Here is a 24,077-nt window from a genome sequence, read left to right as displayed (position 1 = left end):
CGGGCGCCGCAGTATAAATGGCTGCCCACTGCTTCGGGTGTGTGTTTATGGTGTGTGTTTTCACTGCTGTGTTTGTGCACTTTGGATGGGTTAAATGCAGAGAACAAATTCTGGGTCACCATACTTAGCCGTATGTCACGTCACTTACAAAGAAAACTAGCACTTTCCCTGGGTGGGCTCAGTAAATAAAATCTGTTTTCTGGTATATGGAAGATTACCATCCCCACAGGAACTTGCCTATACTTGTCTACACAAAAACTTCTGATCACTTGTACATTTGCTCATTTCTCACCCGACAATTCGTTACTGCACTAATGGACTGTTACACAAAACTATGCTCATTTGCACACTTGCTCTTTTTTTTGTATTGCTGCTCACGTTTGCCTTACCATTGTATTGTACCATTGTACCACCTGATTTCTGTTTATAGTAACAGCAATATATTATATTATATTCATAGTATATATCCTCCGTATATTTTTGTTTATAGTAATAACAAAATATTTTGTTTATAGCACATACCCTTCTGTAAATTTCAGTTTATAGAAATAGCCATCTGTATATTATGTTCATAGCACATATATATTCATCTGTATACTATATTCATACACATCTGTAAATTACTGTTTACAGGAATTGCCATATATTTTGTTACAGCACATATCCTTCTGTAAATTTCAGTAAATCTGTATATTATGTTCACAGTACACACACATCTGTAAAATACTTCCATATTACCACTTCATTTAACTTATTTAACTCTTGTAAACACTATATCCTGCACTTGCTACTATTGCACTCTGGTTAGACCTAAACTGCATTTCGTTGCCTTGTACTTGTACATGTGTAATGACAATAAAGTTGAATCAATTTAATCTAATCTAATCTATAGGCATATTTACAAACACAAGTGCAGAGATTAAGCAAGCAAACAAGGTGATGCATGTGTAATTGCTTCTTCAGAAATACGCATGTTGTTAGGAGAATAAGTTGTAAGGCTAGTGAGTTAGATGCTAGAGAGCTATTTGTGAACAAACAATCTGCAACTAACTGGTAATATCAGGTATGGCTGGGACTATTCCCTGCCCGAACATCAGGGGGACATTCTGGCAGGCTTTGTTTATTTGTGCCATGTGCCTTTGTTGTATGTGTGATAGCCCGGCACACCTGTTCCTTGTGTTTCAATGAATGTCACCCCATTTATACTGGTTGACTGGTACAATGAACCTAGTGTTTCTTTGCCTTTGTTTTTTTTTTTTTTGTCAGAGAAAGCGGGTGTCTTAACAGATAAAATACAGACCCAAGTGCAGGGATAACGTAAAAGGGTTTTTTTTAGTCAATAAATTACAAAGGGCCAGAAACACAATAAAACCAGAAACACAAACAGGAACACAAGCACACTTCCTTCTCCGTGTGTGGACGATACACTAACATCACAATAGAGCTTAGCAGTGTTGCTGACTTACAGTTGAACTACAATCCACCCTTGTCCCATCCTCCTCCATGTAACACAGATCGCCAGAGATTAATCCTTTAGTAGTGGCACACTGTAAATGGAACACACACACACACCAACCAATTATTAGCTACAGGGAAATAAAATGACTATCTTGGTTTTATAGTACAAAGGGTTCAATGAATTTGAATTTGTATTTGAACAGAAATATAATAACATTTTTATAAACGTTTGAGAAAAAAGAAGAAAAAGAAAAATTCTAAGAACTGGTCAAACAGCGGATGTATAATCCCCAATAACCCTATAAATGTAAAACAGCATCAGTGATGGGGGTGGGAGGACCAGTTCATCAATCTTCATCAATGACCAGTTCCTTCATTAATTATTACATATTATTGTACCCTATGAAACAGAGATGGGAGTCACACATGTGCAAGTCACAAGTAAGTCTTAACCTTCAAGTCTCAAGCAAGTCCGAGTCAAGTGAGAGTGAGTCAAGTCAAGTCAAGTCACTGCTTTATCTCAAGCAGTTCAAGTCAAGTCGTAGCTTGAGTCAAGCAAGTCACTGGCAAGTGATACAGAGGTTTGATAATTTAACTAAATGTATATATTAAACAAAGTTAAATCTACAGTATTTATGGACTATGAGAGTTTTATTTGCAACAAAAAATTATTATATGCATTTATTTTTAAAAGGTGTCCACATACAGGTGAGTTGTAAATACAATAAATATCTAAAATGAATAAAAATCAAAACTACAAAGCCTAAGATGTAAATGTAATGTAAATATGGCCAACATAAAAGCATGAAAAGTTTCAATATACCTCAAACATGGAAGAAGACCATGGAAAAGTATTTATATAAAAAGGTACAATGCAACCAAATGGTATTTTTTGAACTGGCATTCCCTTTTAATGGGACATGAACACGTCCTTAAAATAGATCCTTCCTTATTAAGAATAACAACAATCACGTCAATAAAAAAATACGTAAATTATTGAATCACACAAACCTTGAAGTGAATTAACTATCTGAGAGAGAGTTCTTTGTTTTGATGAACACGGAGGAAGATATTTTAAGGAATGTTTGTAACTAAACCCCTTTCACTTCCATATTAGGAAAAAAGAATACTATGGAAGTGAATGGGGCTCATGAAAGGTTTGGTTACAAACATTCCTTAAAATATCTTCCTCCCTATTCATCAAAACAAAGAAATTTTTACAGGTGTCAGGACTCAGCCCGGCCTTTGGCCACATGCATTTGTTTGTGTTCTGTGTTCACGTGTCTGCCCCGCCCTTGTCTCTTCCTCCCTGCCTCTGCACACCTGTCCCTCATGTGTCTGATTAATTAGTATTAGTATTTAGTTAAGCCTTTAGGAATCCTTTGTTTTGTTTTGTCTTGGTGTCTTTTGGTTGTCATGTCTCGAGTCGGTGTCCATGTTTCATGTTTTTTAAGTTATTAAAACCTGTTTTTCTTTTAAGCTATTCCTGCATTTGGGTCTTTTATCCCCGTGCTCATGACAGAAGGATTCCGCCAAACCAAGACTCAGCAGGGTAGCATTAACCTGGACCTGGATTTTTTTTTTTGGTGACATCGGTCCGCATTTTTCTGGTGAGGGACACTGCTTCACTTCCGGTTTCCCCGCGGGGGCGCCGCCTCACTTCCTGTTTGCGGGCCATGTCACCAGCCCGAGTTTTGTTTTGTTTTTTCGGTGTCCTGTGACATCACCCCGCACCTGTCCAGTGGGGGGCGTCGCTTCACTTCCGGTTTCCGTGGAGGACGCCGCCCCACTTCCTGTCCACGGGGGGTGTTGCAGGCCCGTGTTTTGAGACATAGATTTTTCCCCCCGCCCTCCCTGCTCTTCCTGGCTTCCGAGAGGTGGGTCTAGCTTGGCTTGGGTCTAGCTCGGGTTGCGCTTGGCCCTCCTGTTCGGCTGTGGACATCGCTCTGCCCACCTGCTCGGCTGTGGGCGTCGCTTGGCCCACCTGCTCGGCTGTGGATGTCACTCGCCCCCCCCTGCCAAGGCATACATTAAACTAAATAGTAATAATAATACAAAAATACTGCCTTTAAATCATGCAACTTAACTTTCAGAACTAAAATCTACAGATCAGCCATAACAAACCTTTACTGTCTAATTTGGAATGCTTTGTGGTAATTAAGAGGCAAAGCCTTAAGGCCATGCATGGTGTCACACCGAGTGCTTTAAGCATACAGTATATATATTTTAATCAGGATATAAAAGTCTCTATCTCTCTCTCTCTCTCTCTCTCTCTCTCTCTCTCTCTCTCAACCTGTGTTCTTTAAAAGTCTTTAAAGGAGCATTTGTTTGCAACGAAAACAAATATCAACATGCTCAGAATTTGAAGAAATGTTTCCTGCTGCTGAAAACAGACACTCTAATAGTGTCCCAAAACTTGGACATTTTCTGTCGTTTTCCCCCGTTTGTTTCTTCTCTTTGCTCATTGACATTGCCCTACCATTTTGCAGCCCGCACTAGCACGCGCCGTCAAATCAAAAGACCGCTTAAAACATAAAAGCGTCTCCTTCCGCTTTTACATAAGCGCGTTGTCACACACACTCGCGTGCGCGCGCTCACACACACACACACACACACACACACACACAAAATAATTGCGCAATAACGCGACGTGAGCTTTAAAATGAATTAAAAGAGGCTTCGAGGCAGATAAATTTGCCTCGAACAATTTTTGTAATCGAGTTACTTGAGGATTTTTTTCAGCCCTAGTTATAATATCCAAACTGCCGCCATACTGGCGAGCTGATGTTTCCTCTTTTGTTTAAAATTTCCTCGCTCGCTGTGGCGCTCATTTTCTGCTTATCAGTCACCGGTTACTGAAGAGGACTCCAGCACCAGCACGAGACAACGATATGGTGCAACCAAACTTGATACTGTTAGAGTGTCACTCCAGTGTCAAGTTGCATTTAAATGCAGACAAAGGCAAGAACTCACTCAAACCAGATTAGTCTGGTACCTTTTAAGGTTGATATCAGAAAGGCTGTAGTGTGGTTCAAGAACTACCCTGAAGATATAACCCAGTGTTTATAGATGGGCAAAAAAGTCATTATTTAATGGAGATCCCCCAAGGTTAAATTTTAGTCCCTGTTTATTTTCTATTTTCATAAATATCACTGGAAATGATATGCTGACAGCTATAGTACATCTTTATTCAGATGATACTGCTGAAAATTCTACTGCAAAATCTCAGACAGTGTAGCTATTCATACTTTAGGAGAGGACTACACTGAAAACTGTCTGGAACAACTTGGACTTCAGTGTCTGAACACTAGGGGGACGTTTTGTATTGTGCCCTATGCTTTTGTTTTATGTAAAACCTGTTTGCCCCGCCCTGTCCTTCATCCGTTCTGCTTCTGCAACACCTGTTCCTTGTGTTTCAATGACTGTTCTCCTTATTTATACCAGTTGTCTTGTGTCTGTTTTTTGCTGAGTCCTTGTCTCTTGGTTTGCTGTCTTTTGGGTTGTTGTTTCTGTTTCTCTGTTCCTAGTGTTTCCAGCCTTTTGCTATTCCCCCTAAGAAACCCCTTTTTTATGTTATCCCTGAATATGGGTCCCTGACAATAATACAATGTGTTTAGAAGCTGAAGGTTTGTTGGGTTTTTTAATCATAATAGGGACTTCTTTAATATAGCAGTTAGAAAAACCATTAGTCAAGATACATTCTTAATTTTTTTTAATAACTGAGGTATTATTTATATGCATGCTGCTTCCACTATACTTTACTGACAAGACTCTGTCATAGCTGTCTGTTTTCTAATTACAATTATAACTAACATATAACAATTTGTTGGTAGTACACACGTTTATTATTTGGTCTCTTGGCCCTCATTATGTTTAAAGAGCCAGCAGCATTGGTATATTTTATGTATACAGAATCATTAATCAGTAAAATTCTGCAAGATGCCAATATTTCAGAAAGTAAGAAAGAAACTGAAAACAGAAAGTAGTTTCCTGAATTATCCTGAAAGTGTTATAAATCCAGACCAATAAGGTTTGGAAACATTCTAACTTAGAGTGTGCATGTGTGCTAGGAAATGTACCACATGTAGGCTCCTCCGAGGAACTTTGAGCAGGCATGATACATCATCAACAATGGCATCCAAAGTCTTCTGTGATCCAAATAACTGGGGGTCATTATAAAATATTTCCCTGTTTTCCACAAGATAAATAAAAAAAAGTCACTTAAAAAATAATTGTATAATTCAATCACAATATGAATTATTGAACAAACAATCCTTTTTGCGAGTGCACAAATATTTCTGTGATCGCATCAACATGCTGCATGTAGATAGACACTAGATGATTAATGATTATAATACTGATTGATTGTATTGACTGAACAATAATAATGCCATTGTTTGCATGATCCAGATGATTCATCTATAATAGCTTTGGTTCTGTTGACCATATGTTCCTGTTAGGCAGAGTGTGATATTGGAATGGGTGTTAAGGCTGTAGGGTGGTTCAAGAACTACCCAGAACACAGTTTGTGAACCCCAAGGTTCAATTTTAGTCGTATTATTTATATGCATACTGCTTCCTCTATACTGTATAATAGCTCTTAATGATTTAGAATCCGTTCTAAATCATTACATCTAGTACACACAGTGCCCTTTATGATTTGGTCCCAGCAGATATTTTTCTTTGAACATATGAACATGCTACTCATAAATGTAAACTAGATGATAATAATAATAATAATTGTTTATTATAATTATTATGATGAAATCAGAACATACATACCTTTTGGTTACATATGAATCACTTAGGATAAGTTTGTATATTGTTGACAGGGCCTTCACAATCAGTGCTGAGAGCAGAGAAATACCTATTTAGTTATTATATAACATGCTTTATTTGCAAGATTCTTAATAAATATTAGGGGTGAAACAATTCTTAAATCTTTATGTGCATTTTGTGAAAGAGGTTTTGAAAGATTGGATTTTTTACTTTACTAGTTAATTTAAAAAAAAAAAGCAGTAGTTCAAATGTTATGGGAGAGGCTCGATACAGAGTGAGAGTGAGAGTAAGTACTGAGCAGCAGAGCCAGAAAGTGACACAGACACGAGGGCTTCATGGGTGGTAAGCATCAACTTCCTCTCCACAGTCTGCAAACCTTGTGAGGGTGGTAAGGTGACAGCATAAGGACATCCCAGTTCACTAAACACTGAATAGCACATCTGTCTTGTCAGAGTTAAGCAGGAAGCATGCAACCACTGTCTGATGTCCTTCACACAATCTTTAATCTTATTAAGCTGGTGATTCACAATCCCGATCAGAGTCCAGTAACAGGTCATTTACAACTTTAACCAGTGCTGTCTCTGTGCTATGATGAGGCCTAAAGCCAGATTGATACATTTCGTGAATATTATTCCTATGTAGGTATGAGCATAACTGCTATGCTAAAACTTTTTCTAGGATCTTGAAGATAAAGTGGATGTTTGTTATTGACCTATAGTTGAACAGCTGACTTGGGTCGATGTCAGGTTTTTTAATCAAAGGTTTGCTAACCGCCAGGGTTTCCCGTAGCGCTTTTCAGTTCGGGCGGCCCGCCTAAGCTGGGAAACCCTTCTGCCTTATCTAGGTAGTCCAAAAAAAAAAAAAATTCCGCTGCACAAAAGGCCATCAACTGCATCTTGGAGAATAGCGCAGACGTGCTTCACACCGCGAGCGTGCACGTGTGCCACACGGCCGAAATGAGAGAAAGACGTGGTCTGTCACTGTCTAGAGTGTTGGAAAAAAATCTTAGTAGAAATAATTAAAATATTATTCCTTACAATACTATAACCAAAGTAAAGTATTAGGCCTTGCAAAATATTACAATTGCTGTCATAAGACATATGTAGGTGATGTTGTAGGCCAAAGATGTTTATTGCAACCAGATTCGGGGCTGTTAGGCCTAGTCAGTCTGAGCACATTTGTAATAACAACTTGTTATGTAGAAGGGAAAATACCATTGTTCCCAGACCTTAGCTCATAAATTGTTATGGAAAATGAAGAACACCATGGTTCTCAGACCTTGGTCCATAGCAATAACATGTTATGTAGAATGAAAAAAACAAGTGGTCCACAGACCTAGGCACTGATAACTAAAGGAAGGAAAATCCATATATGGGCATGTGGTGCTCATAAACTTGTTGTGCAGACTGAAGAAGGCCCAGGTGTTTAGTCTGAGGTCATGAAAAATAAGGGAAGGAAAATCCATAAATGGGCATATGGGTGAAAGGTAATGGGAAATAAGGGGAAATTGGGTCAGTGTATTTAGAAAACATAGGAGATGATTTTGGTAAATAAGGTGATATGGCACCTGGGCTCCTAGGAGCGCCAGGGTATATATTGAGAAGATATCTGAGGTTTTTTTTTGGTTCTTCGGGGGTGAAGGTGTGTGTGTGCGTGTGGGGGCGCGTGCGCGCGCACGCGGGCGCATGCCCGTGTCCGCGTGTCAAGGTGGGTGGTTTTTATTTTTGCAAGGACGTCGCGAGAGTTCTTGTTTTTCTTGATTGATTTTGCATGACATGCTCTTTTTGGGGGTTTTCATTTGTTACTTTTAATTTGGCAATTTGTTACTTTTAATTTGGCAATTTGTTACTTTTAATTTGGCAATTTGATACTTTGAATTTGGCAAATTATAATTTGTTGGCTGATTGACCATAATAAAGAAGTTTGCTCATTCTCATCCAGGTCTGAGGAGTTTTCTCAGTATTTTTGTAGTAATTATAGAGTTAACAGTGAAATTTAACTAAAGGCCTAAGAGAAGAGATCACCCTGTGATGTGTCGACTTGGAGACCGGCTCTGAGTTCCGACATATCTAATGGCACCCCAGATGGGACTTCAAAGGGGCTAGCTTGACCTGTGTCCGGGACCAGGACCACTCTCTCTGAAGGGTCACAGAGGCCGGCCATAATATTAAGGTAAGCAGACGCCTGTTATATTCGAAGTCTGTCTATAGTGAATCTGTGACCTGGAAAGGGAGGGGTGGCCCTGGGAGGCGGACAGCTGCCCTTGAAGTCAAGAACTCTTAAGGGTGAAATACAGTATAATTAGTATAATAACTGGATGAAATAGGAAATAGATAAAGTTGTTTTGATTTGTGACTGTGTGAGTGGCAGGGTAAAATCTCATGTGCGGATTCTGTTGTGAGAGGCACACACACTTAGACAGAGAGAGAGGTGTGTGTGTGTGTGACAGGCATAATCTCATGAGTGAGTTCTGTCGTGAGAGGCACGCACATGGAGAAAGAGGGAGAGGTGTGTGTGTGTGACAGAACAAAAATCTCATGGGTGCATTCTGTCGTGAGAGACACCCACACGGAAAGAGCGAGCAAGAGACAGAGTGAGGGGTGTGTGTGTGTGACAGAAAAAAACTCATGAGTGAATTCTGGTGTATACATTTTTTTACTTACTTATATTTTTAGTATTAAGGATTGAAAATTCCTGTGGCGTACCGCCGGTGTGTATATAACTCACAGCCGGGGCTGAACGGGCAGGTGGAGAAAACGCGTTGGCCCTAGATAAGGTAGGGCTGGTGGGGGCCCCCTGGGGGTACGGTAAAGTACCTGGGGTACGGTAAAGTACCCAGTATTTATAAGTGTTTATATACGTGCACGTTATCATCATAAGTATACGGCGATACACAATGATAAGTGGATACAGCAACGTACACATTGATAAGTGGACAGAGCCAAATGAGTATTCATAAATAAGTGTACGCCAATAAGTATATAATAAATGATAAGTGTACGGTGTGTAATGTGTATGAATTGTTTATGTGCACATGTGTATTTGTGTATTGTCAAACTGAATGACGATTCAGTTTGATGTGTGATAAAGTACAAACAAGCAATTGTGAAGTGTTTTATGGCACTTATAAGATCTTATAAAATGAGTTGCAACGGAAAAAAGCGCTAAGTCACACAAGCAGAACATAACATTTATTTAAGTTACACAAGCATTCAGTTATAGCAGAGAACTGTATGAGACACACTGAGTGAAAATAAGATTCACCTGATTCACCTTGCTTCATAGTTTTCAATATTTTTTAATAAATCCCCAAGGGTCCAAGAAGTATCTAAGCCTTTTAATCCAAATTGCTGTGTTCGCCTTACAATAGTTATTTTTTTGACCGAAGACTGTGCACGGAGTTTATTCCCGTCCATTTTTTTCCGACTCTCGCTTCCTAGTTTATGAACTACAAATTTGGTGTCATATTTGTAGTCCAGCCTCACATGAGCCAATAGGTGCCCCATAGAGCAGAGATAGACAAGCTTAGAAGCCAATAGCCGGTAACAGGTATTTGTTTGGCAGTTGGACCAGCCAGTAACAAGTAGCGAGACCCTGACGTCCCTTTAGCCAATAAGGAGACGATTTTAACGAGGAGCGATAAGGGCCATCTGGCAAGGGGCCAGGTGTGCCCGCTACTGAAGAACACTGTGAAAACAAGATTGATTGTTATGACTTAATTTCCAAAGCTGAAAACACACACATACACAGAACAGCTTTTCTGAGTTTTTCTCTTTTTGTGAGCAGATACTAATGCCTAGTGGGCAAACATTCATATAATAAATCATTTTAATTTTGTTAAAGAATTTAAACAATTCTTGGGCCATTCTTTTTGACTTCATACGTTTTGTTTGTTTTGTTGGGGAAAGTTTTTTTTAGTAGTGTTACACCAGGTGTAAGTTATTTTTATTTTATTTATTTTATTTTTTGTCTTTGTCTTTGTTTTATTTTATTTTACTTTTTTGTTGTTTGTGTTTGTTTATATGGATCCCATTAGCTGAAAGTCTATGCAATCAGCTAGTCTTCCTGGGTCCACACATATGCATATTCATACATACAAATCTGTTTTTAATTCATAACAGGACTAGACATAACTACAATATGATTTATAATTACATTAAGACATATAAAAACCTAATGTAGTGTTTTTGTGTCAGTAAAAGAAACCCTCCATTCTAGCTTCTGTAACTCTGTGCCAGTAAGGCCTAGAATCACCTTGACATTTGTAACACACACACACACACAGAGAGAGATTGTTTTGGTTCCAATGAGATTGTTGTTTTTTCTTTCTCTCTTTTCTGAGTGTTAGAGGTTTTAGAAGCTGAAAACTTGGAGCATTATCTAACCGTATAGAGTTATATTATGTTATAAGTGGGTCGTTAGATGAGACAATTACCAACAAGTTAACAACAATTTAATTGATTTGTTCTTTTCACTTTTATTTTTTATTTGTATTTTTTCCTTTTTGACAATGTAACAACAATTTAATTTTTACAACTTAACAATTTGTTTTGATTATTTATCTAAGTGATTTAACAGTGATTTAACTGGTAGTTTATTTGATTGATTGATTGTTTTTTGATTTTATTTGATTTATTAGTGAGTTAATTAATTGAATAGGTCAATACTTGGTTGAGTATGTAATTATTTGAATGTTCAGTTGATTGATTTTAATCAATTTTAATTTTATTTTTATTTTGATTGAAGTTATACTTATTGGACTTATACTCTGATCTTGATATCTGCCTTGTCTTTCTTGAGAATTATACTAAAAGGAATCCTGCACAACCACGTTTTCCAGAAAAAGAATAAACGTTCAACTGCAATAAGTACAGAACCACGTGACAGTGCCACAAGGGCGAGACAAGGGTGCATGATGGAGAAAGGTAAAAGAACTTAATTACTCCAGCTGCAATTGTAATAATAAAGCACAAGATGGCTGAAAAAGAAATTAAGAAGTACAGTACATGGAAAAAATGGCAAGACCGGACAAAAGGAGAATTGCAGTGGCCTGAAGGAGGCACGTTTGATGAGGTAAAATGCAGGAAGATGAGAGTAAGTATAAAATGCTGGGAGAAGTAAAAAGCATGAGAAATATTTTTTGTTTAAATTTTTTACATTTTAGTAAGTTTTTTAGGAAAATGTTGTAATATTGCAATGTTGGGCTCTGCTAGGAGCAGAATTTCTGTATTTGTACTCACTTTGTCTGATCAGATATACAGAGCATTTAGGCATTCATTTGCAGGGTTGATTGCTTACTGTGCATAATAATATGATGTATGAATGGGCATTTATTGATATGGGTATTGAGAAGAAAATATTTAGGAGAGTTTTTGTTTCTGCTTTGCTTTTGTTTTTGTTCTGTCACTTTTGGTGTGGTTGGTCTGTGATTGGTTGCAGTGATAGGCCCTAAGACAGCTCTTTTCTACTGAAAAGCACAGGCGAACATTGCACTTGCTACACAGTGTGTTTGTGTATCCACTATTACAGTAAACTGGAAGAATAGACTAACTGAAAGAGAAATCTACATATTATCCAGCATATCCATTTGCACCTGTCCCTGTAATTATGGTCTAATTGAAAATAAGTATAAATTTAACAGAAAAGCACATTTAGAAATGAATTACAATGAATCATCTTACAGTTTAAATTTCGATTTGTGATGATGTAAGAAGTGCAGTGACTTTATGTAAGGCATAAGGTGCATGCACAGGCTATTTTGACGCCCACTTTGGCCCAAACTTGTAGAATTACAGCATGGACATAAGCTCTAGTTTTCCAAAATAACTAAATATGTATGTGTTCTAGACATTGTAATGAACACAGAAACTTTTTTGAGGAATTTTATACGGATCTTGACAAAACCAGTCATGGAAAAAAAAAATAATAATAAATTTGCAGGTAGGGTGAGTTCATGGCCAAGTGACTGGACAAATAAACAAGGTGGTGTTGTAATTCTGCAACGGTGGGCTTTACAGGGTTAAAGAAGCTAAAAGCAGAACAGAGTAAAGAACAGGAGTAAGAGTAGGCTACAGCCCCACCCTCAGGTGAATGTGAGGAGCAGCTGCAACCCCCATCTTATAACGAACATTACAGATCCGAGTACAATGGATCCGATCAATACAGTGGGAGAAGGAGGTGCAACACAAGAAATAGAACTGGAGATTACTAGGAAGGGCAAGTCAGAGGAGTAATCCGGCAGACGTCAGCAGAAAAAGAACGTCCCAAGGGAGAGCAAGAGGACTGCCCTCCCATGGTAAAGGGCGGCAGCAGAGGAGAAGAAAGGAAAATACCCAGAATGCCCAGAAGGGGCTACAGGAGGAAGAGAGGAAGTGCTGGAAGATGATGAATACCGACGCCTGTACTGGGACAGGGAGGTGGAGAAAGCTAATGCCCGATGGGAGGAAGGGTCACTCCCACTTATCGAGGCAACAAGCAGAGGAGCGTAATATGGAGTGGTTGACTGAATACACACGCCCGCCAGGTTTAAAAAGACACAGCACACCGACATCCCATTGGGCAAGAGAATACATTAAGCCACAAATGGAAGATGTCTGCCAGTCGGGAAGGAGAGGATGAATAAAGACCGGGCAGGTGGAACATCATAAGAAGCCTAAGCGAAGCCCAGGGGTCCCTAGCAAACCAAACGACTGTGGCGACAAAAAGGACCCTCATAGCGGTCCAGGAGGAGCAAGAAAAGAAACAACAGACCAAGGCAGATGGGAATTTATTACCCAATGGAAAGACAGGGAGGTGCGGCAACGGCATCAACAGCTGGTGGAAGGTACAGAGATGCCCGGCGAGAGAATAAAAGGACGGAGTGACCAAAAGTCCTCTCACCCAATGGAAATGGTGAGCGATGACGACATAAGCCCAAGGGCGGCCCCAGTTGATGTGGAGCCCCAGCAACGATATGAGAGGAGTAAGAGTGAGACTGGAGGGAGAAGTGCAGCTGACCCCCTTGGAAACCAGCAGGAAAGAGCAATAAAGGAAGCTCTGGAACTGAAGCCAGAAAGCAGATGTGACGATGGAGGAGGTTACGAGGTCAGGCATCACGAATGGAGATGAAGGTGGAGGAATTGGAGTTGTGAATATAAAAAACTTGGAGGAGGAACAGAAACGAGCGGAGAAACAATTTAAAATCTCCAAAGAACAAGGAAGACACGGAAGAAGTCAGACAAACAAAAATGGGGCGACATCCAAAGAAACAGACACATGCAGACCCGATCCCAGACGGGAAGAGGCAGAGGTGGGGAGACGCAGCAGGTGGCCCCCGAAAGTGAGAGCTCCAGTGAAGAAGAGGAGGAGACAGAAGCACCGAGAGCAACACAGCTCCCCCTGATAGTTAAAGGAAAGCAAATGCATTATGTGCCATGGACATTCATGGATGTGACTGGATTGGTAAAAAGACTGCCAAGTGTGTGCAAAGGAGCACAAAGGTGGATCACAAAGTTCGAGGAACAAACAACCGGACAAAGTTTGGCTCTGGGAGATCTGAAGCCAATCCTATGCCAGACCATAGGACAAGCAAAAATGATGGAAAATTCCACCTTGCTGGATTAGGAAGAGAGGCAGCTGATCCAAGGGGAGATGGAATAACCTTCGGCCCATACAGGAATGACCTGTGGAATCAGTTAAGGACAGCCTACCCAACCAAGGCAGACCCAGGAAAAGTGGAAAAAATAAAGCTGGAAGGAGAAGAAGGGGTTGCCGAATTCATACTGAAACTCCAGGAGTCCTGGAGAGAGGAGATGGGAGCAGCATGGGATGAGACACCCGCAAGTGAGACACTGTTTAAACTCATGTTAAAAAGGGCACTCCCTGAGGAAGTCCAAGACCAACTGGAAACAGTGGTGGGTCTAAACACCATGCCATGGGCCACCTTCGAAGCGAATGTAATACACCATACAAAGTTACACAGAAAAAGGAGAGAGGAGGAGAAAAGGCTGCAGAAGATTTAGTAGTACAATTGCACAAGGCGCAGCTGGGAGAACTAGCAAGAAATAAACAAGAAAGCCATGAAAAGAAAAAGAAGGAAGATAAAGTCTATGCCCCAAAACAGGCGGCAGTCATGGTGGCTCCGACCGCTGCTGAAGCCGCGCCACCTCCAATTGGAGGAGTACCACAAGTGATGGTGACTCAGTCACAGCCACTGCCTCCAACCATGATGCAATACCCAATGCAACACCCAATGAGTTATCCCATGAATCCTCAGTATGCACCCCAACAGCGTGGATGGGGACCACCCAGAGGTCGGGGAAGAGGAGGACAGGGAAGACAACCTCCACAAAGACCGGCCTGGAGAACAGGAGGACAAGAGAGAAGAACCTGCTGGAATTGCAATCACCCAAGTCACCTGAAACAAGACTGTCCCTACCTACAATATGGGGCACTAGGAGGGGCCATGGGAAACCAAGGACAGACACAGATGCCTGCTCCAATGCTTCAACAAGGAGCAGGGCAGTCGGGAATGCAGCATGCACTCGCAGCAACACCACAAGGAGCTGGGAATTGGGCAGGCCAATGGCTGGGCCCAGGATTTCAAGGACGAGCCCCAGCACCACCTGGAGGGGGGCCCATCGGGCCCAACTCCTGGAGGAATGTGAAGAGGCCCAGAGAAGCCAGAGGGGGAGCTGGTGCAGTGTACCACCTCACTGCACCCTGCACAAGAACCAACAATTATGGTGGGGAATCGGAAATGAAGTGCAGGCCCCATTCCTGATTGACACAGGAGCAACATTTACAAGCATTGGGAAAGAAGGCACAAAGCTTCCCCTCACGCGTATAGAGCAATAAAAACAGTGGGCTTCTCAGGAAAAACTCAGACTCTACGATTCACTGAGCCGCAATGGATTACTATAGAAGGAATAGTAGTGCAAGCACCCTTACTTTACTCCCCAGACACTCCAGCTAATCTTCTTGGGAGAGATGTGGCTTTGCAAACTAGGAGCTAAAATACACTGTGGCCCAACAGGAGTGTGGATAACACTCCCAGAAATGTTAGCTCAACAATACCTAGTAGTAGCCAAGAAGAAGAATGACAGAACTGGACAAGGTGTATTGGATGGAAATCAAGGACAAAGATACATCAAACATATGGCAAGAATACTCAGTATGGAAACCATGGCTAAACTACATACGACCAGATTGCCGTGATGAAGCTAGAGGACCATGGCATTGTACCCTGAAATATGATGAAGGGGGAAAGGAAAAAGATGAAGAATATGCATCATAATGATAAGAACGACTAGAAGGAAGAAATATCACATCAGCACGCACAGCATGATAATTGGCCAGCAAGGAGTAGCTACATATGCTGTACTCCCTGAGCAGATTCAAGAATGGTAGTAAGTTGGAGATGCAGTCTCCCACATCTCCCTGATGATCGGGCGAGGTGTTTGAATCCAAAGATTTGGGCCTAAGATAAAAGAGGCAGAAAGGGTAGTGAAGTGGAACATGACTAAAGACCCTAGAGTACATATGTCAGAAGATGGAGATTTTAAGGATAGATTAGGGGACAATCATGTTATCATGTAATCATACACAACCATGTTAGTAAGTCAGTGAACAAACATAAATTCTGGTTAAGAGTAGAAGTAGAGATACAGATGGCACAGATGGCAGATAAGTAAGAGTCAACAGAGAAAGAAGTAGACGAAGCACTAAGTCAAGTCCCAGAGTAACTGTGGACAAAACATGTAACAGATGTAGGACTAGTTAAGTCAGCGGGATTAGCAAAAAATACAGGTTAGACCCAATGTACCATTACTTTATCAGAGACAGTATCCATTGTCTAAGCAAGTAGAGGAAGGGATAGGACCAACTATTAAAGGGCTAGTGGACGCAAGAGATTTAATCCCCACAAAAAGTCAGTGCAAACACTCCGATTTTGTCCGATCAGAAAGCCAAAATTAGATAAATGGCGATTGGTCCACGATTTGAGACCCAGTCAATCAGATAGTGGTGGCAGAGACCCCAATGGCCCCGAATCCACAAATGTTGTTATCAAATTTCCAGGGGAACAAAATGTAACAGTAATACAGCAATATTAAGTCAAGAGGATCAGTGTATGTTGGTGTAATTGGATCCAGACTCCTTCCCACTGCTGGATGAGAACAATAGTGATTCGGACTGGAACTAGTTGCGCATATATATAGGACTGTAACATATTGGTGTGTGTCCCTGTTTGTCTGTATCCCCTATGTGTGTATATCTTTCATAAGTGTTGTGTACACGAGGCACCATATTACTGGTGATGGCCTTAATGCCTTAATTGTGACTGAATCCAGACTGACTACACACAAACCTTTCTGTACATATGCTTATGTAATAAGTGTTGGTATTTTGTGTCTACTGGTCTATTGCCTGTCTCTCTGTTGTCTGTAAGGCTTTGTTGCAGGCTATGTCGAACCCGTGGAGTGACCAGAGATGAGTCCAGCGACCCCGCACTTGTGCCCGGTTAGAGGCGAGCTCACGGAGTGTCGCTTGTCGCCTCGACGCCCCCGGTTACTGCTACACGTGCATCCAACTGGACAACGAGGTAGACCTGTCTGACTTCATCTGGGGGGACTTCGACCTGGGTGTATCACCACATTGCACCTGGCTAACATACCCTTCCCCGCCGACGGCTGACACCTGGTTCACGTTGCTTGAGGACACACGCCCCGTGTCACTTATCCTTGCACATGCAGATTTAGTCCTCCCTGAAGGACTGTGGGTTCATTCGTGCCACGAGAATGATTAATCTCTGGACAAGGGATTGTTTTTGCAGGTACACACATATGAGGTACATCGTTCCTTTTGTGTGACCTTGACATATGGACGTGGACATGCACATGCGTATATTATTTCCCACCATGTACGGCAGGCCGCCGTACACCAGTACTGTATGTTATTCTTTTGTGTATATAAACTCTGGACATCTCACACCAAAGATGTGCATCAAGGTCTACAGGATATGCAAGGGCCACCCACTTTCATGGACTCATGGACAGGGGGTGATTCGGATGCGGTTGTTCCCATAACTCGAGCTTTCCACGCTTATCGCCACAATGACATTTGGAGATCCCTACGCATCCCCCTCGCCACAGTGGATTTAAACCATGCATCGCAATTACTATTGGTGGTGGTTGTAGGGACAGCTAGTTTTCTTATGCCCTGCAACTGTTTTTGTGTGTTTTTTGTTTGTTTATTATGTTTACCATACCTTTAGTATGTTTATGCTGTATGTTTCGGTGACCCTGGTGACACTGCTTTCACTGTCGCGCTATAAACGCGGGCAGAGTGAGAATTTTCCCTCAAATCTGACTCCAAAGAGGGTTTTTCGCTCACTCCTGGCTCACCTTCTGAGAAAGAGCATGTGTGAATTGTGGACATTGAGTAATGTTTTGTTTTATGATATTGTGTTTTATGTATTATGGGTTTTTTGTTTTCATTGTGGGGAGTAATATTCTGTTTTATGTTATTGTGTTTATGTTTTATGTATTATGGGTTTTTTTGTTTTCGTTGTGGGGGAATGTTGTAAGTTGTTGTAAGTTGGGGTAGAGGTCGTCGTGATTAGATAGATATATGGGTTAGTGGAAATGACAAGGTAGTCCAGAACACTGCAACATAAGTTTGGTGAGACTTTACAGTCTCACAGGGGGGAATGTTGGAAAAAATCTTAGTAGAAATAATTAAAATATTATTCCTTACAATACTATAACCAAAGTAAAGTATTAGGCCTTGCAAAATATTACAATTGCTGTCATAAGACATATGTAGGTGATGTTGTAGGCCAAAGATGTTTATTGCAACCAGATTCGGGGCTGTTAGGCCTAGTCAGTCTGAGCACATTTGTAATAACAACTTGTTATGTAGAAGGGAAAATACCATTGTTCCCAGACCTTAGCTCATAAATTGTTATGGAAAATGAAGAACACCATGGTTCTCAGACCTTGGTCCATAGCAATAACATGTTATGTAGAATGAAAAAAACAGTGGTCCACAGACCTAGGCCCTGAGAACTAAAGGAAGGAAAATCCATATATGGGCATGTGGTGCTCATAAACTTGTTGTGCAGACTGAAGAAGGCCCAGGTGTTTAGTCTGAGGTCATGAAAAATAAGGGGAGGAAAATCCATAAATGGGCATATGGGTGAAAGGTAATGGGAAATAAGGGGAAATTGGGTCAGTGTATTTAGAAAACATAGGAGATGATTCCGGTAAATAAGGTGATATGGCACCTGGGCTCCTAGGAGTGCCAGGGTATATATTGAGAAGATATCTGAGGTTTTTTTTGGTTCTTCGGGGGTGAAGGTGTGTGTGTGCGTGTGGGGGCGCGTGCGCGCGCACGCGGGCGCATGCCCGTGTCCGCGGGTCAAGGTGGGTGGTTTTTATTTTTGCAAGGACGTCGCGAGAGTTCTTGTTTTTCTTGATTGATTTTGCATGACATGCTCTTTTTGGGGGTTTTCATTTGTTACTTTGAATTTGGCAATTTGTTACTTTTAATTTGGCAATTTGTTACTTTGAATTTGGCAAATTATAATTTGTTGGCTGATTGACCATAATAAAGAAGTTTGCTCATTCTCATCCAGGTCTGAGGAGTTTTCTCAGTATTTTTGTAGTAATTATAGAGTTAACAGTGAAATTTAACTAAAGGCCTAAGAGAAGAGATCACCCTGTGATGTGTCGACTTGGAGACCGGCTCTGAGTTCCGACAAGATTCTTCACTGATAAAATCGAAAGTATCAGGAATAAAATAGGTGACGCTCAACATATGAGAGCAACCAGTGACACAATCTCACCTAAGGCTTTGCACAGCTTTACAAGTACAGGACAGGAAGAGTTAGATAAACTTATTACTACAGCTAAATCAACAACATGTTCACTAGACCCCATCCCAACTAAATTACTGAAAGAAGTGTTACATAAAGCTGGTGAGCCTCTTCTTAATATCATTAACTCCTCGTTATCTTTAGGTTACGTCCCGAAGTCTTTTAAGTTGGCAGTTATTAGGCCACTCATCAAAAAACCTAACTTAGACCCTAATGAACTATCAAATTACAGACCTATCTCACACCTTCTGTTTATGTCTAAAATACTAGAAAAGGTTGTGTCTGTTCAACTGAGCTCCTTCTTACAGGAGAGCAACATCCTTGAAGAGTTTCAGTCAGGTTTCAGGCCCCATCATAGCACAGAAACTGCACTTGTTAAAGTTACAAACGACTTGTTCTTAGCTTCGGACCAAGACTGTATGTCACTATTAGTTCTACTTGACCTTAGTGCTGCATTCGACACTATAGACCACAACATTCTTCTAGATCGCTTACAATATTACACAGGTATTCATGGTCAGGCTTTAAGCTGGTTTAGATCCTACCTGTCTGATCGATACCATTTTGTAGAATTAAATGGTGAATCCTCCAGTTTACTACCAGTTAATTATGGGGTCCCTCAAGGATCAGTTCTAGGACCTCTGCTTTTCTCTATAGACATGCTTCCATTAGGGAACATTATTAGAAGACATGGGATTAGTTTCCATTGTTATGCTGATGACACACAGTTATATATCTCATCAAAACCAGATGAAATAGCCACAGTGTCCAAATTAACTCGGTGCCTTAGAGAGATAAAAGACTGGATGAGCTGCAACTTTCTATTGTTAAACTCCGATAAGACTGAAATACTACTCATAGGTCCAAAAACCAGTGCACATAAACTCTCACAACTTAACTCCCATTTAGAGGGATGTACTGTTACTAGTAGCTCGACAGTGAAAGACCTGGTGTTTATTAGACAGTAACTTGTCTTTAAACTCATATCACCATATTACAAACACAGCCTTCTTCACCTTAGAAATATCACCAAGCTGAGAAACATCCTGTCTGTATCTGATGCTGAGAAGCTAGTTGATGCCTTCATGACCTCTAGACTGGACTATTGTAATGCATTACTAGGTGGTTGTCCTGCATCTTTAATAAATAGGTTACAGTTAGTCCAAAATGCAGCTGCCAGAGTTCTCACTAGGACAAGAAAGTATGACCATATAACCCCAATGTTATCATCTCTACACTGGCTACCTGTTAAGTTTAGAACTGATTACAAACTGCTGCTACTTACGTACAAGGCTCTTAATGGTTTAGCTCCCATGTATCTAACTAGTCTTCTAACACGTTACAATCCTTCACGCTCTCTGAGATCACAAAACTCAGGACTTCTGCTAGTTCCCAGAATATCTAAGTCTACTAAAGGTGGTAGAGCGTTTTCTTATTTAGCTCCCAAACTTTGGAATAGTCTTCCTGATAGTGTTCGGGGCTCAGACACACTTTCCCAGTTTAAATGTAGATTACAGACACATCTCTTTAGTCAGACGTACACATAATACATCCCATAATATCATGCACCAGTACATCAGACCAGCACATTTTTATGAACAGCAGATATGTTAATCCCTTTCCACTGCTTCTCTCTTTGTACCCATCCCGAGGCATCCAGACACTGTACCAGCTCCCAACGTCCTCTGTGGGACGAAGCCTTTGGACGTCCACTGAGCCGAGGCCGACTCTAAGAATCCTGAGACATCTCCAGTTAGACTCTGTGATACTAAGGAGATCTGAAGTCCATGAACCTCACACCAATACAACATTTAACTGACTGTATATTACAATCACACCCCCAGTGTCACCCATATGAGGATGGGTTCCCCCTTGAGTCCGGTTCCTCTCAAGGTTTCTTCCTTTACCAATTTAAGGGAGTTTTTCCTTGCCACTGCTGCCTGAGTCACCTCAGACTTGCTCATAGGGGAATAAATACATACACACTGTGAACTATATACATCTAATAATAATCTAGAATTTTTATTCTGTTAATTCTTATTTCTTTTATTATTCGTTAATTCCTTTATCATTAATTATGTTTACCTTCTGCTCTATGTTAATGTTCTGTAAAGCTGCTTTGAGACAATGTCTATTGTAAAAAGCGCTATGCAAATAAACTTGTATTGAATTGAACTTGAATTTTCCACTTTTATGTGGATGGATCTGAGTGAGATTCCTGACTGGAATGATGTAGAGGTCTGTATCAGGCACCTAGCTGACTTCAGTGATCTACAAGCACACCAGAGGTGGACCAAAATCTTTGAAAGATCCAAAAGTGTTGATTCATTCAGAGCTGCTTAAGATGGCACAGTTTTTTTTGCCGTACCTGCTCACAATGCAAATGTTGAGCGTATCTTTTCACTGATACAAGCCCAGTGGACCAGGGAGAGGAATCGCTTGTCTGTTGATTCACTGAAGGGGATTCTGTGCACTCAGTACAATTACAAGCACATGACCTGCAAAGACTTCCATTCTTACTTAATGAGTAAACGTAGACTGTTGGGAAAGATTCAGTCCTCTGAAAAATATGTCCCACGTGAGGAGGACTGAAAAGTATCATCCATTGTTCCACTTTAAAAATGTCTTATTTTGTGCAATTAGGTTTTATTTTTTTTACCATTGTTGTGACTAAACTTTACATTGGGTACAAATGTATCATTTGTTTTTGCACATTTAAAACTTTCAAGTGTTCAAAATAGCCTTTTAACGATAAAATAACGTTATGTACTTTATCGATTACAACCTCCGTTTATACAGATTACACGGAGCCGCACGTACACGTTTTATTCACCGCGTTTGGGTGTTAATGTAGGTTCACAAAGCCATGAGCATTAACAGTAAAGTAACATCCACCATTGTTGTTGTTGTGTTTGTCGCTGCTGCGCTAACGTCGCTGTGTAACGTGACACGTATACAGTGACGTCACACTCGGCTCTGTGATGCTCTCTAACTGATGGAAAGGCAAACCGGAGGTTCGCCAGTGGAACCAACTCTGAACCAGCTCCCAGTTCTTTCCAATGGAAAAGAGGCAAATATGACACCAAACACGGGTCGTTTGAGGAAATGTACCCACAGAAGTCAGCAGTGAGGGCACTAATGAGCATCTCCACATGAGCATGAGACTGGCACTAACCCCATTTAAGCCAAGATCCAACCTGCTGGCAGGACAGTTACATGTCCATGTCTCTCAGTAGGAACAGAAGATGGAAAGGGAGTAAGGAGAGGTGGAAAGGAGAGAGGGAAAAGGGAGCTGCTCAAAGCTCTGCACTTTTCTGTTATTCAGTAAATTCTGCCCTGTTCTATTTTACCTCAAATGTCCTTTAGCCTAAAGTTCCTGTGTTATTAATGTAGTTAATGTTTAAAAAAGCGGCAGCTCAAAAGTCTTCTGTTTCATTTTGTTCTTAAAGATTAAAAGCACTTTTATTTTATTCAGAAGATTCTGAATGTTTGACATGAAATCTAGGCCCTAAGTTCAGGCTGCACAAAGCTGTGTTTGTACTTTATTTATTTTATTCAGAAGAAATTCAGTGTCTGTTGTCTGTTACTTGACACGTAGTAAAGACGACTACAGGATTGTTTTACATCCAAGTGCCAGACAAGTTCAGCCTGAAAACACGGAATTTAACACTAAATTATATAGAAATGTGTGTATTGAGTTTATTAACATGAGGTGCACTGTTTTATGTGACAATATAAGATTCGGACTTTTGCTGGGAGGAAATTTTAGTAACTGGACCTCTGAATTTTAATTGAATACCCCTGTATTATGGGATGTAGTTAATGGCTTCATAAAGCTAATATATTCCTCAAATTATGTCATAAACAAACATTTTTTTTCAGCACAGAGGAGTTCAACCTCTATCTGATGTCTTACATGGACAATCTGTTTAAGGAGGCAGAAGAAAAAACCCTTTGTTATCTGAGCTCTCAGGATCAAGAGGACATGACAAACTGTGAGAGTTGTGGAGGAGAAAAGATCATCACTTCTCAACAACAGCATTCATGGTTTAGCTGAGAGCTGCTTACTAATGTTATGAGTACTGAACTGAGTGACACAAATCATTATGTACATGGAGCTGAGCATTAAAGTTCAATAAAAAGTCAGTTTACTGTAGTGTTTATAAGGAGCTGATCAGTTCTCCACTCTATAGTGACCCCAGCTAGCAGGTCCAGTAAAGCCCAGTCAGCCCAGTGTGCTAGAACCAGTCCAGGCCTTTATTAAACAGTTATAGATGAGTGTATCAAGCATTCTTATTGTAGCAGGCCAAAGCTAGGCATTAACCTATAGCCAGCCTGAACTAACAAATGTGATGAATAAAAGACAAAAGAAAAGTTAATTCACTGCACTATGATGTATGAGACCTGGCTGGTCTAAAGTTCAGTATGGACCAAGTTCTGTAAAAGGCTGCAGCTCCACATACAAAGCATTGTTAGTGGTCCGTGGTTAGCTTGGCGGTCGATGCTAGAGTTAAAGGTACAAAAGGGGTCACTGTCTGTGACTCAGTGTGGCAGGACAGAGTAGGAACATATTATACCTTTATCTTGTACTGTGGACATGGGCTGGGAGAAGACCAAGCATCACTTCACCATGTAGTTACTGTATCAGGGGTGAAACAGACTGCTCTTGTGTGCATACAGTGGACTTTCCTCAGAAAGAAATGACTTTCTCACATAAACAGCCATTTAAAGAAGAATGAAACGTCCATTGTATGTTTTCTGTTTGTGATTTCCAGTCAAATGTTTATGGAACTTTTAAATCACATAAAAACAACCAACATTCGCTAAGTTACCTTAATCTTGGCCTAGTAACATCTCTGAACAATTACAGGAGCCTGAAGATGCTGACAGTGGTGACGTCAGTAATAATTTAGTACATGATGACTGCAGTGAAATGGATGAAGACTTGCCTGATTTGGTTGTTCAGAATTGAGGTGCAATGTTATTA

The 24,077-nt window shown here is 40.6% G+C and overlaps 1 protein-coding gene and 2 long non-coding RNA genes across 3 annotated transcripts in view; 1 reads left to right on the top strand and 2 right to left on the bottom strand.

Annotated features, from left to right (window-relative positions):
• The window catches only part of LOC113654112 (ferritin, middle subunit), a 58,787-nt gene that overhangs the window by 3,416 nt on the left and 31,294 nt on the right, over positions 1–24,077 (bottom strand). The window lies entirely within an intron of this gene.
• On the bottom strand, positions 848–6,342 carry LOC125138711. The gene is made up of 3 exons (XR_007137928.1): positions 6,241–6,342; positions 5,538–5,646; positions 848–1,547 (listed from the first exon to the last, which is right to left on the bottom strand). It is a non-coding gene; the product is annotated as an uncharacterized LOC125138711 (long non-coding RNA).
• LOC125138713 overlaps positions 8,709–24,077 on the top strand; it is a 19,745-nt gene continuing 4,376 nt past the window's right edge. Inside the window, exon 1 of the long non-coding RNA XR_007137930.1 lies at positions 8,709–8,847. This is a non-coding gene — a long non-coding RNA (uncharacterized LOC125138713). The remainder of the gene's footprint in view (positions 8,848–24,077) is intronic.

This window comes from Tachysurus fulvidraco, chromosome 15 (genome assembly GCF_022655615.1).
Source record: "Tachysurus fulvidraco isolate hzauxx_2018 chromosome 15, HZAU_PFXX_2.0, whole genome shotgun sequence".
NCBI lineage: Eukaryota > Metazoa > Chordata > Actinopteri > Siluriformes > Bagridae > Tachysurus > Tachysurus fulvidraco.
This window is presented reverse-complemented; position numbering and strand designations above follow the sequence as displayed.